Genomic DNA, 12,235 nt, shown 5'->3' with positions numbered 1-12,235 from the left:
TTGCCAGAATATTTACATAACTCACTGATTTGGATCTGAGGAAAACTGTGACATTCACTCTTTTTTCCCCCTTTTGGTACAAGACCTTCCCATTCAGCTACATTCCTGTTCCTTTAATTTTTTTTTTTTTTAATTTGAAACAGCGTCTTGCTAAAACACTAAGTTACCTAGATTGGTCTCAAACTTGTCACCCCCTGCCTAGTCCTCCCAGACTGACAAGCTTATATAGCTGTAGACTACCATAATGGGCCTCTCACTGACTTTAAAGACATGCAGACTCCATAAGTATTTATAGTTTTATGGATCATTAACAAGTAAAAGATTTTATTTTGAAAATCCTATATATCTTAAAGTGCATTTCTAAATTCATCTTTATTTCCTCTTGGTGCTTTTGTTATTAACCCATTATAACTTTTACCTTAGTCTCACAACACTAAGGATTAGTAGATAAGTAAATGTGTTATACATTTACTGTTAAGTGCAAAAGGTAAAGATTTTATATTTATTTTCTGACTTACTAACACAAAGTTAATATGAGGCTGAATATATACTTATGACTTTTGAGCACATTGTGCTCTGAGAATTTAAACTACTGAAGTCCCTAGAGGTGGCAAATGTAGAGTCAGATTAAGTTTAGACATCAGTTTTATATAACCTCAGAGGGATCTGTCATAAGTTACAGAATCTTATTTTACTTATTTTTCTTTCTGTATCAGGATACAAATTATAATAGTTGTTACCCTTTCCTTCTTTCATGTGTTATCCTCACTGGGAATTTTACTCATACCATCAATCTCTGCCCTTGCCAAATTGAAGTATTTCAGGGAATTAACTGAGCAGCTATCTGTGAACCATGAATGCACTTAGCAGATTACTTCCTATGAAAAACCCTGGTTACAATGGAGGAAAATCAGATTTATCTTGTGGCAACATAAAAGTTTAATTGAAAATAGATTGCAAAAAATATGTAAATAGGAGCCTCAGAAAATGTGGTTCAGGTTGTTTGCTAAGTTTATCTAGTACAGATATTGATTAATAAATTATGTTAATGTTAATAATATTGTTAGAATTGTTTATAGTATACACTAAAACTTAGTGGAGAAGGGAATTTATAATGGGATATTGCAGTTGTTTCTATGACCTGTACTGTAACATACTACACAGCCCACTTTATGTATGTGTGTGAGCCAGTTATAAACATGGGATTATGTTTTATTGTCTTGAATACAAATGATGAAGAATATAAACAGGATTGTTGAAAGTAAAAATAATGGGAAGACACATCACTCTTACTTAAATTCATTTTATATGTGCATATATTTAAGTAGTTGGTCTGTCTATAGACCAACTATAACTTGTCTAATATTTAAGAGACATGGAACCTGAACACATCTTTTTCTTGGGGGAGACAGATAGCTCTGAAATATGTTTGTTTGATCATGAACCAGACTGGGAGAAACTAAACTAAGATGGTTGTAAAAATTAATTAGTGCAGATATTTCTGATCATAAAAATAAATTATTGTATTGCTTTATGATTCATTTTATAATTTAACTTCAATATCAGATTTATTGTAGGTCTCTTTTCCTCAATGCCACTTTTTAGCTTACATCCACTGCCTTCAGCAGAATCACTTTGTTAGGAAGACATTCTCGGTTTCTCTGGTCTTACATCATACCACTTTATTGCTTTTCCAGGACCGTGTGCCCTCTGAGCATGAGAAACTACACATCAATGACTGAATTCATCCTCTTGGGGATTCCTAATACTCAAGGGCTGGAGGATATGATCTGTATTGTGTTCCTGACTTCCTATACTTTCTCCTTGCGGGGCAACCTGCTCATTTTCCTCACCATTATGGCTTCCTCCAACCTCCACACCCCCATGTATTTCTTCCTGGCAAACCTCTCTGTGTTTGACATGTTTTCCCCTTCTGTGAACTCCCCCAAAATGATGGTCTTCTTGTTGGGGCAAAGCCACACCATCTCTTACCAGGGCTGTGCTTCCCACGTCTTCTTCTACCATAGCCTGTGTGGCACTGTTTCCTCTATAGAATGATGGCCTATGACTACTTTGTGTCCATCTGTCACCCTATGAAATACATGGCCATCATGAACCCCAAACTATGTTTTGGCCTGACACTGGGCACCTGGCTGAGGGGCTGTGTCCATGGGAGTGTCCTCACCTTCCTCACCTTCAGGATACCCTACTGTTGCCCTAACTAAGTGCACAGCTGTAGGGAGTGGCATATCTCACTGCTGCCACCTTATCTCACCCTCCTGTGGGCCTCTGCTGCATCTGCCTACATTTCCCATGATCTTCATGTCTGCCTACATTACCCATAATTCTCTCCTGCTCACATACTTTCACTTCCACTTACCTAGTTGCCTATGCCTGGTTTCCTGCTAATCTGATAAGTTCACGTCATATGAGGAGATCTAAACTGAACTATGCTATAAAGCTCTTCCGGTACTGTGGTGCTTGATATTCCAGAGCCCCTTCAAGACAGCAGCTTCTCCCCCTCCGGAGACTCCCAAAATGGCAACTTGCCATCACTTCCCCTTTCTAGAGCACATGGGGATACTCAAAATGGTGCCAATATTCAAAGTGGCTTCCAGGGCTCCTTAGAGCTTGGTGCCACCACACCCCCTCTGTTATGTAGGCCTATGTACCCTGACCTTTCTAAGCTCCAAGGGGTTGATTGGTTGCAATTGGAGAAAGAGGCTGTGCAACATCAGGGTGAGAAACCCCTTTTTGCAGCCCCTGTGTTATCCATCGATCCCAAATTAATGACTAAAATACTAACAAGTAAACCAGATAACACCCAGCCTGGCTTCCAAAAGCCACCTAAGCCACCTCATCATCTCCTTGATTTATAAACAGAGATTCATTATTTACAACAGCAGCTCCAATTGAAACAGGAGAAACAGAGGCTCATTTTACAACTCCAGTCGTTAGATGTAGGCTCCCATCCCTTCTCAGATGCACCAGCAATGATGTTTCCAGTAACGGAAACAACTCACCCTCCAAAAATGGGCGCCTTAAAAATGGCGCCTCATTTAATGTTTCTAGTAACAGAGATCACCCAGACTGCCACAGCTGGTGTTAGCCCACAAAATGATGGGGAGGCAACTCAACCTGCACAAGATGGCACTGGTCCACAAAATGGCGGGAACAAAACATTTAAGGAAAGAGGGAGACAAAAGGGATGAACTAGACATGAGGATCGGTCCCCAAGTCAGGGAAGCAGAAGGAACAAAACATGGGCTACTACAACAACTAGGAGAGATAGACAGCCACCACGTCTACAGAGGTGGGAAATAGAAATTGATGATAGCGAGGAAGAAAATGACTCTGACCTACATGATAGCGATACAGAAACAGACACTCCAGGGCTATGGGCTAACAGGGCCCACACACCATTCCCTGTAACTGCCCTGAAAGAATTAAAAACAGCAGTATCCCAATATGGCCCCACGGCAGCCTTCACCCTTGCAGTTTTAGACTCCTTAACCCAAGGTTGGATTACACCTAATGATTGGAGAGATCTAACTAGAGCTACACTCTCAGGGGGCAATTATCTGCTCTGGAAAGCAGAATTCCAAGACCAATGTGAACTTTTACCTAAAGACAATGCTAACAGGAGAAATCATTACACCCTTCCCATGCTAACAGGAACAGGCCAATATGCAACGCAACAAGCCCAAATGTGATATGAGGCATGCCTTTTTGCTCAGATCACCTTGGCGGCAACTAAAGCATGGAAAATACTCCCTTCTGGTGGAGTTGCTTCCTCTCTTACTAAAATTAAACAAAAACCCGAGGAGTCCTCCTGTGATTTCATTGATCGCCTCTTACAGGCAACTGCATGTCTTTTTGGCACCTGTGAGGATAACCCTGACCTAGTTAAACAATTGGTATATGAAAATACAAATTCTGCCTGCCAGGCTGCAATCAAACCATATAGAGAAAGAGAAGATCTCTGAGGTTATATTCGCTTGTGTCCTGATATAGGCCCTGCCCATCATCAAGCTCAGGTCAGAGCTACACGTACGGCTGCAGCTGTAAAAGAGATCCTCCTTGCATACAAGCAAGGAGGAAAAACAAATAATGGGAAATGTTTTAAATGTGATCAGATGGGCCATTTTGCCAGAGATTGCCCAACAGCCCCAAAGTCTCAACACAATAACTCAAGACCAAAACCTACAAGCTTATGCCCAAAATGAAGAAGGGGATATCATTGGGATAATGAATGCAGGTCAAAGACAGATGCAGATGGCAATCCCCTCCCCCAGCAGGCAAATGGGATTCAGGGTTAGCCCCAGATCCCCAACTTGAGGCAGACCCCCGGGGCTATAGGGTTTGTCCCACAGCAACAAAACAATCCAGCACAAAACAATCCGCTTCAGACCTCCTCCGTGCCACACCAGGAAGTACAGGACTGGACCTCTGTTCCGCATCCAATACAGTATTAGCTCCTGACATGGGTATACAAGCCATCCTTACTGCGATTTTTGGCCCCCTGCCCGAGGACACATGTGGGTTAGTCCTTGGACACAGCAGCACAATATTGAAAGGATTACAAGTTGTTCCAGGAAACATAGATAATGACTATACTGGTGAAATTACTGTTCTGGCATCCTCTATCTCTGGCCTGGTTTTCATTAGTCAAGGACAACGTATTGCTCAATTGGTGCTATTGCCTTTAGTCCAAACTCTTAATGCAGCTGTGGCTTCCTATAGAGGAAATTCTTCCCTTGGGTCTTCAGATATATATTGGGCTCAATTTATTTCCAAAGATAAACCCCTTAGGGCTTTGTTGCTCAATGGGAAAAGTTTCTCAGGGCTCATAGATACAGGTGCTGATGTGACTGTCATTAGAAAAGAGGACTGGCCTCCCACATGGCCCCTAGAGACCACTATAACTCATCTGCAAGGGATTGGACAATCCAAAAATCCACAGTGTAGTGCCAATCTACTTACCTGGAAAGATAAAGAAAACAATCAAGGGCACATACAGCCCTATATTGTTGAAGGGCTACCCCTTAATTTGTGGGGCAGAGATTTACTGACCCAAATGGGAATGATGATGGGCAGCCCTAATATTATAGTCACCAAACAAATGCTTACTCAGGGATTCCTTCCTAATCAAGGTTTAGGTAAACAGAGTTCAGATATTAAAGTCTCTATTTCCCCAACCCCAAACCCTTCAAGAGAAGGCTTAGGCCATTTTCAATAGAGGTCATTGACATTCCTGTGGCCCATGCCAAAGAAATTACATGGTTATCAGATGTCCCTGTTTGGGTCGATCAGTGGCCCCTTACATCTGAAAAGCTCACAGCTGCTCAACAGCTGGTGCAGGATCAGCTAAATGCAGGCTACATTGTACCAAGTGATTCTCCCTGGAATACACCCATTTTTGTAGTTAAAAAAAGTCAGGAAAATGGAGGTTGTTACAGGACCTCCGGGCAACAAACAAAACCACAGTTATAATGGGATGATTACAGCCAGGAGTTCCTTCACCCAGTGCCATTCCTTTAGAATTTTTCAAAATTGTCATAGATCTCAAAGACTGTTTCTTCTCAATTCCCCTACATCCACAAGATCAAAAACGCTTTGCCTTTAGTCTCCCATCCATTAATTTTCAGGCTCCTATGCAGAGGTTTCAATGGTGTCTCCTCTCTCAAGGGATGGCCAACTCTCCTACTTTATGTCAGGCTTTCATGGCCGCTGCCATACATTAGAGGTCATTGGCCAAACACATACATTCTTCATTATATGGATGATATCCTCTTGGCAGGAAAAAATAAAGACCAGACCTTACAATGCTATCACGCACTACAGGCCACCTTACAAGAGGCTGGACTTCAAATTGTGCCAGATAAAGTCCAGCTTACAGATCCATACATATATTTGGGTTTCCAGCTACAGGGCACTCAAATATATTCACTAAAGCCCCAACTAAGACTTGACCACCTTAAGACACTTAATGATTTTCAAAAGCTTCTAGGTGATATTAATTGGCTTTTATCCTATTTAAAATTGACCAAATGTGATCTACAACCCCTCTGTGAGATCCTCCAAGAAGACGCTGACCCAACTTCCCCCCGAGAGCTCAAACCCGATGCTAGAAAAACACTCCATACAGTGGAAGAGGCTATTGCCCAACAAACTGTTTCCTTCATAGATTATAGTAAGCCACTACAATTTTTCACTTTTAACACAAAAATCTCTCCCACAGCAGTTTTTTGGCAGCAAACTCCCCTTATGTGGCTTCATCTGCCAGTCTCCCCAAAGAGAGTACTATTACTACCAAGTGGTCTCTGACCTGATAATTCGAGGCAGAAAGCAAGGAAAATGTTATTTTGGAAAAGAACCAAATGTTACCATTCAACCCTTCACCAAAGATCAAGTGGACTGGCTGCTCCAGACCACTGAAGCATGGCCTATTGCTTTAGCCTCCTTCTCAGGGACCATTGATAATCATTACCCTTCAAATAAATTGATTGATTTTGCTAACCATCACTCATTCATATTCCCCAAGATTACAGCTCCACAACCTCTTCCCGATGCCCCAGTGTTATTCACTGATAGTTCCTCCTCCAGCAGAGCTGCTTAGGTAGCACAAATTGTATTTTTATAATATATCCTGCTATTTTTTTTAACCCACTTTGACTTTCCATTACCTCGATTTAAAGCCCTGTATTACTCTCACCATCTGGTTTTTAACTGATGTTCCCCTATTCTGTTTTGCTGGATAGTATCAGGTTCGAAAGTTTAGGCATCAGCTGTAAAGATAATGAGATTCATTATAACGCCCATTCTCGTTGACTTTTATCTACTTTTGAAGACCTACAATGTCTCCAATGTTTTGGTTTTGTCGGTTTTATTCTTTACTGTTTTATTCAATTGTATTATAACTAACGATATAGGCAATTCTATTAGAAATAGCGGGAGGCATTATGGTAACCATTGTTGATCACCTTGTATTATGTTTTTACATTATCTATTATGTCCACCCTTTTGACTTGACCAATTCTGTTCTGTTATGTCACATTTGGTTTTACTCTCTTCCAAAAAAGAAATAAGAACCGTGGGAGCAATGAATCCCAAAATGTGTAATAGTCATGGTACAAAAGAGAGGAAAAGAAAGTGCTCCAAACTATATAACTGCATGTATATTTAAGTGTGTAAGATAGAAAATGATATCACAGAGTTTTATTGGATCAATGAACAGAACTGTTTGCAGTATCATTGATGGAATGTCCACTTTACAAGCTTTAATTTTGTGACTTGAACAGTTATTTCTAAGATGACAATATGTAATCCATTAATAGTGATTTCCTGCTGTTCATTTTTTTTCTGTAAATCTGTATAACTTGTACCCTTTCTCTGCTTTTTTTTTCTTTTCTACTTAAATAAAATTAAAAAAAAAAACAATTAAAAAAATACAAATTGTATTTTTACCCTACAGACAGATACATCATCTGCACAACTGGCAGAACTAAAGGCTATCCTTGCAGTTTTTACTGCTTACCCCAACCAACCGTTCAATTTGCTTACTGATAGTGCCTACCTCACTCAGTCCGTTCCATTATTAGAAACCCTTGCCTCCATAAGTCATGTCTCCCCAGCTGCAAACCTATTCAAACAATTACAAAACATGATTCGACTTCACAGTCATAAGTTTTTCATTGGTCATTTAAGAATTCATTCTAGCCTCCCTGGTGCTCTTGCTCAGGGAAATAATTGGGCTGATATTGACACACTGGCACAGGTCCCATGACTCATTCTGAGCCCACAAAAGACTCTGAGGTATCCGAGGCCCAATAGACTCATCATTTACACCACCTCAATGCCCAAACACTTCACCTCCTCCACAAAATCACTCGGGAACAAGCTCGACAGATTATAAAAAATTGCCCCTCTTGTGCTACTCAGCTACCTGTCCAACATCTAGGAGTCAATCCAAAAGGTTTAATCCCTAATGCCCTATGGCAAATGGATTTTTCACATTTCAATGAATTTGGCAACTTAAAATATATACATGTAATTTTTGATACATACAGCGGTTTCATTTTTGCCACCCTTCAGACAGGAGAGGCTACCAAACATGTTATACCCACATGTTGTCAGCTCTCTCCATCCTGGGATGTTCCCAACAGCTCAAAACAGACAATGGCCCAGGCTATACCAGCATGCCCTTTGCCCAATTTTGCAAGTGCCTTGGTATTCTACACACCACAGGTATACCTTACAATCCACAAGGAAAAGGTATTGTTGAGTGTGCACATAGCTCCCTCAAATCTACCATAGATAAAATAAAAGGAGGAACCTGGTACCCAACCTGAGGGTCTTCTAAAAATACTATTTCACACCCTCTCTTTATTTTAAATTTTTTATCTCTGAATGCCTCAGGCTGCTCCGAGGCATCTTGCTTCTGGCACACACAGACACAAACACAATTTGCCTCTGTGTTATGGCAGGACCCAATAACCAACACATGGAATGGCCCTGACCCTGTCCTCATCTAGGCCGAGGCTCATTGTGTGTTTACTCCAAACAGGAAAAGGGAGCCCAATGGCTACCCAAGTGACTTGTAAAACAAATAGACAGTCCTTCATCTAAAAATCCAGATTATGCTCAGGAGTGATGCCATCTCCTGAGGCCCAAACCCTTTGTGTTCTCTTACAGGAAATGCTGGCTTCCATGTGGATCACTGTCAGACTTCTAACACAACTACACCTGTGCACAAAGACTGATAATTCCCACCAACCTTGGAAGTGGTCAATCATTTGTTGGGATGATCAAATGGAGGTTACAACCTGGGTAGGATCAGGAAGTCCAAATTTTAAGGTTCAGTCCTGTGGCTTTGTGCCCATTAATCTATGCCAAAATACATTGCCAGTATGTTTTTGTCCTGCTGCAGTAGGAGGCAGATCATATTGTAATTCCCCAGGACATTATTATTGTTCCTACTGGGGCTGTGAAACAGCGGCTACAGGATGGGACCCCTACATACATGATATTGATCAGGTATCAAACATCTTCACGTAAAATAGGGGCCATCAGGTTGCCGCCCATTGTGGTGCTCCGCCCATTCTCCCTCCTGTTGGGATAGCAGAACAGGCCAAATTTGTGATATAATAGATATAACTTTCACCACCCCTGATGAAACTGGCTGGCTGACAGGGCACACCTGGGGAATGCAATATCACAAATCTGGCTCAGACAGGGGTGGCCTTATTCTCATAAAAAAGGCTCCTCTACAGAATTCATTCATGCCCATAGGCCCAAATCTTGTTCTAAAGCCAAACTACAATTTTTCCAATACAAATCCCATTACAGCTGTCCAAAAAACCACTGTAAGTCACCCAACCCTGAGCATTCCCCGTGCCTTCCCATCCACCCCAACCCCCATACAATCGGATCACATACCTACCCCCTAGTATCCAAATTCTAACCTGTTCAATTTGATTGAAGGGGCATACACTGCCTTAAACCACACCCAACCTTATCTCACCCAATCCTGTTGGCTGTGCTTGGCTGCTCCTCCCCCATATTAGGAAGGAAAGGCCCTCAATTTAACCTTTAACAGTTCTTCTAGCTCATTTGCCTGTGACTGGGACAATCGCCACAAGCTGACTCTTCCTGATGTCTCTGGTAGAGGGACCTGTCTTGGGGACTCCAGCCACCCACCAGCACTAGCAGCACGATTCTGTGCCCAGCTTCATTCAGAGTTCCAACCAAACAATTATCTCATCCCTCCCCCAGGAACATCTTGGGCCTGCAATTTTGGCCTTTCACCCTGCATAGCAACTACTGTATTTAACAAGTCTACAGATTTTTGTGTTCTTGTACAGGTTCTTCCTCGCACAATAGTCCACCCAGGAGACTACTACCTCCAGGCATCACAGATTGGCTATATGTATAAAAGAGTACCTGCCATGCTCACCTTAGCTGTATTACTAGGGTTAGAAGTTGCAATGGGGATAGGAACAGGGACTACAGCTCTAGTGTTGGGAAATCAACACCTAGCTCAATTACGGGTGGCAGTAGATCAAGATTAAAAAAAATAGAAACATCTGTAATGGTTTTACAGGCATCTCTGACGTCTTTATCTGAGGTAGTCCTACAAAATAGAAGAGGACTAGACCTCCTATTTATGCAGGAGGGTGGCTTATATGCTGCCCTCAAAGAAGAATGCTGTTTTTATGCCGACCACTCAGGAGTTGTCAGAGAGTCAATGACTAAATTAAGAGAATGCCTCAAAGAGAGAGAGAAGGAGCGCCTCAGAGAAACTACCTTCTCTTCCATGTGGGGGGGTCTCCCCCCTTACATTGGCCCCCTCTTGGGACCCCTAGCTGCTTTATTGCTACTCCCTACTGTAGGCTCTTGTATTTTCCAGAGGATCATGATACTCCTTAATAACAGGATTGACGTGTTTAAGCCCATTAAGGTACATTACCCTCAATTGGAGATGGCAGAACAACAAACTTATCGGGAAAGTTTGGTCCACATAATGATGTGGCCCTAATGCCTTGAGGCACTGGATGGGCAGCCAGAGATAGCAACTTGGACATTTGTGTCACACTGCCAAGCAGCCTAAGAGAGGCACAGGACCAACTGCTGTCCTGCAGGCCCATGACGGGAAAGGCCTGGTTGGGGTCGCAAATAGAGTCCATGATCCAAGACAGGAACCGTTCTCACAAGGCCTGCCATATTCTTGATATTATAAATAAAAAGGGAGGAGATATAGGGAGTGGCATATCTCACTGCTGCCACCTTATCTCGCCCTCCTGTGGGCCTCTGCCACGTCCACCTACATTTCCCATGATCTTCACATCTGCCTATATTACCCATAATTCTCTCCTGCTCACATACTTTTGCTTCTGCTTACCTAGTTGCCTACTCATGGTTTCCTGCTAATCTGATAATTCCACGTCATATGAGATCTAAACTGACCTATCCTATAAAGCCACATTCCATTGGACTTTATACAAGCCATGTACACTTCCTGAATAAACGAGACTTGATTGGAACCTCATCTTGTCTCCATCTCTCTTTCCTCTTGCCCTGCCCCCCATCCCCATTCCCTCTCCAGGCAAGACCCATGGACTGATCTGTGGGCTGGATCACATAGCTTTTTCTGTGATAGCACCATGATGCTTCCCCTGGCTGATGCAGACACCCCCCTAGCACAGATGGTGAGTTTCACCAATGTGAGTGTGGTTGCACTCTTGTGTTTTCTCCTTATCCTCACTTCATATTTGCGATCATTTTCTCCATCCTGAAAATCAGCTCCTCTGAAGGCAGGCACAGAGCCTTCTCCACCTGCAGTGCCCATCTGATCTCCATTCTCTTGGCCTATGGGCAAGTGATTCTTGTCTACCTCAAGCCTGCTTCCAGCCTTTGGCTAGATGCTGCTGTTCAGGTGTTAAGCAATGTCGTCACTCCTTCCCTCAACCCGGTGATTTATTCCTTAAGGAACAAGGATGTGAAATTGGCCCTGAGGACAGTGATAGTTTAAGTGGCTCGGTCTTCTTCGGTATAAAGTAAGAAAATTTTGGGGGCTGGGGATTTAGCTCAGCGGCATAAACCCCTGCCTTGCAAGTAGGAGTTCGTGAGTTGATTCCCGGTACCTTGCTTCAGAGTCAGGGTTTTTACATCACAGTATTTGCCAAATATTGAACTGGGTAAATTTTTTACTCTGTCATTTTTTGGACATTCTAATAGTTACTTCATCCAGGATGGATTTGCTATGACATGGTTTTACCACTTCAGAGAAACTTTTTCAGTTAACCAGGCATTTTGCCATTTTATTATTGCCACAGAGTCCCTTTCTTACTCCTCACAATCTGTAGCTATTAAAACATTATTTGATTGATTTTAATGAAAGTACAATTTTCTAGAAAGAAAATGTATTTCCTATGATATTATGTTTTCTTGCTTATAAATTTATGCCTTACTCTTTTTTTCTACTTTCTAAGGCAATATCTGTGTCATCATTCAGTGAAGCTTGCAATTCTAGTTCTGAAGGTATGAAATTCAAGAGTAGGATTCCCCAGCTTGGTCCATTAATCAATTTACAGTCAGTGTATGTGTTTTTTGGCCTTACCTGTATCTTTATCTTGCAAAGCTTTATCTTTCTCTTATGAAATAATTTACAATTTTCCTCAGATTCCAGAGAAATCTGGTGTGGGACTTCATTCTTAAGTGATGAAGTGTCCAACAA

General features: G+C 41.9%; 1 pseudogene; it reads left to right on the top strand.

Moving 5' to 3' along the window:
• The first annotated feature begins 1,716 nt into the window (after positions 1 to 1,716).
• Positions 1,717 to 11,530, top strand: LOC100719704 (olfactory receptor 10D3-like; annotated as a pseudogene).
• The last annotated feature ends 705 nt before the right edge of the window (positions 11,531 to 12,235 follow it).

The sequence above is a fragment of the Cavia porcellus genome, unplaced genomic scaffold (genome assembly GCF_034190915.1).
Source record: "Cavia porcellus strain 051 isolate PalLab524CR breed Dunkin Hartley unplaced genomic scaffold, mCavPor4.1 scaffold_9, whole genome shotgun sequence".
Lineage (NCBI taxonomy): Eukaryota > Metazoa > Chordata > Mammalia > Rodentia > Caviidae > Cavia > Cavia porcellus.
This window is presented reverse-complemented; position numbering and strand designations above follow the sequence as displayed.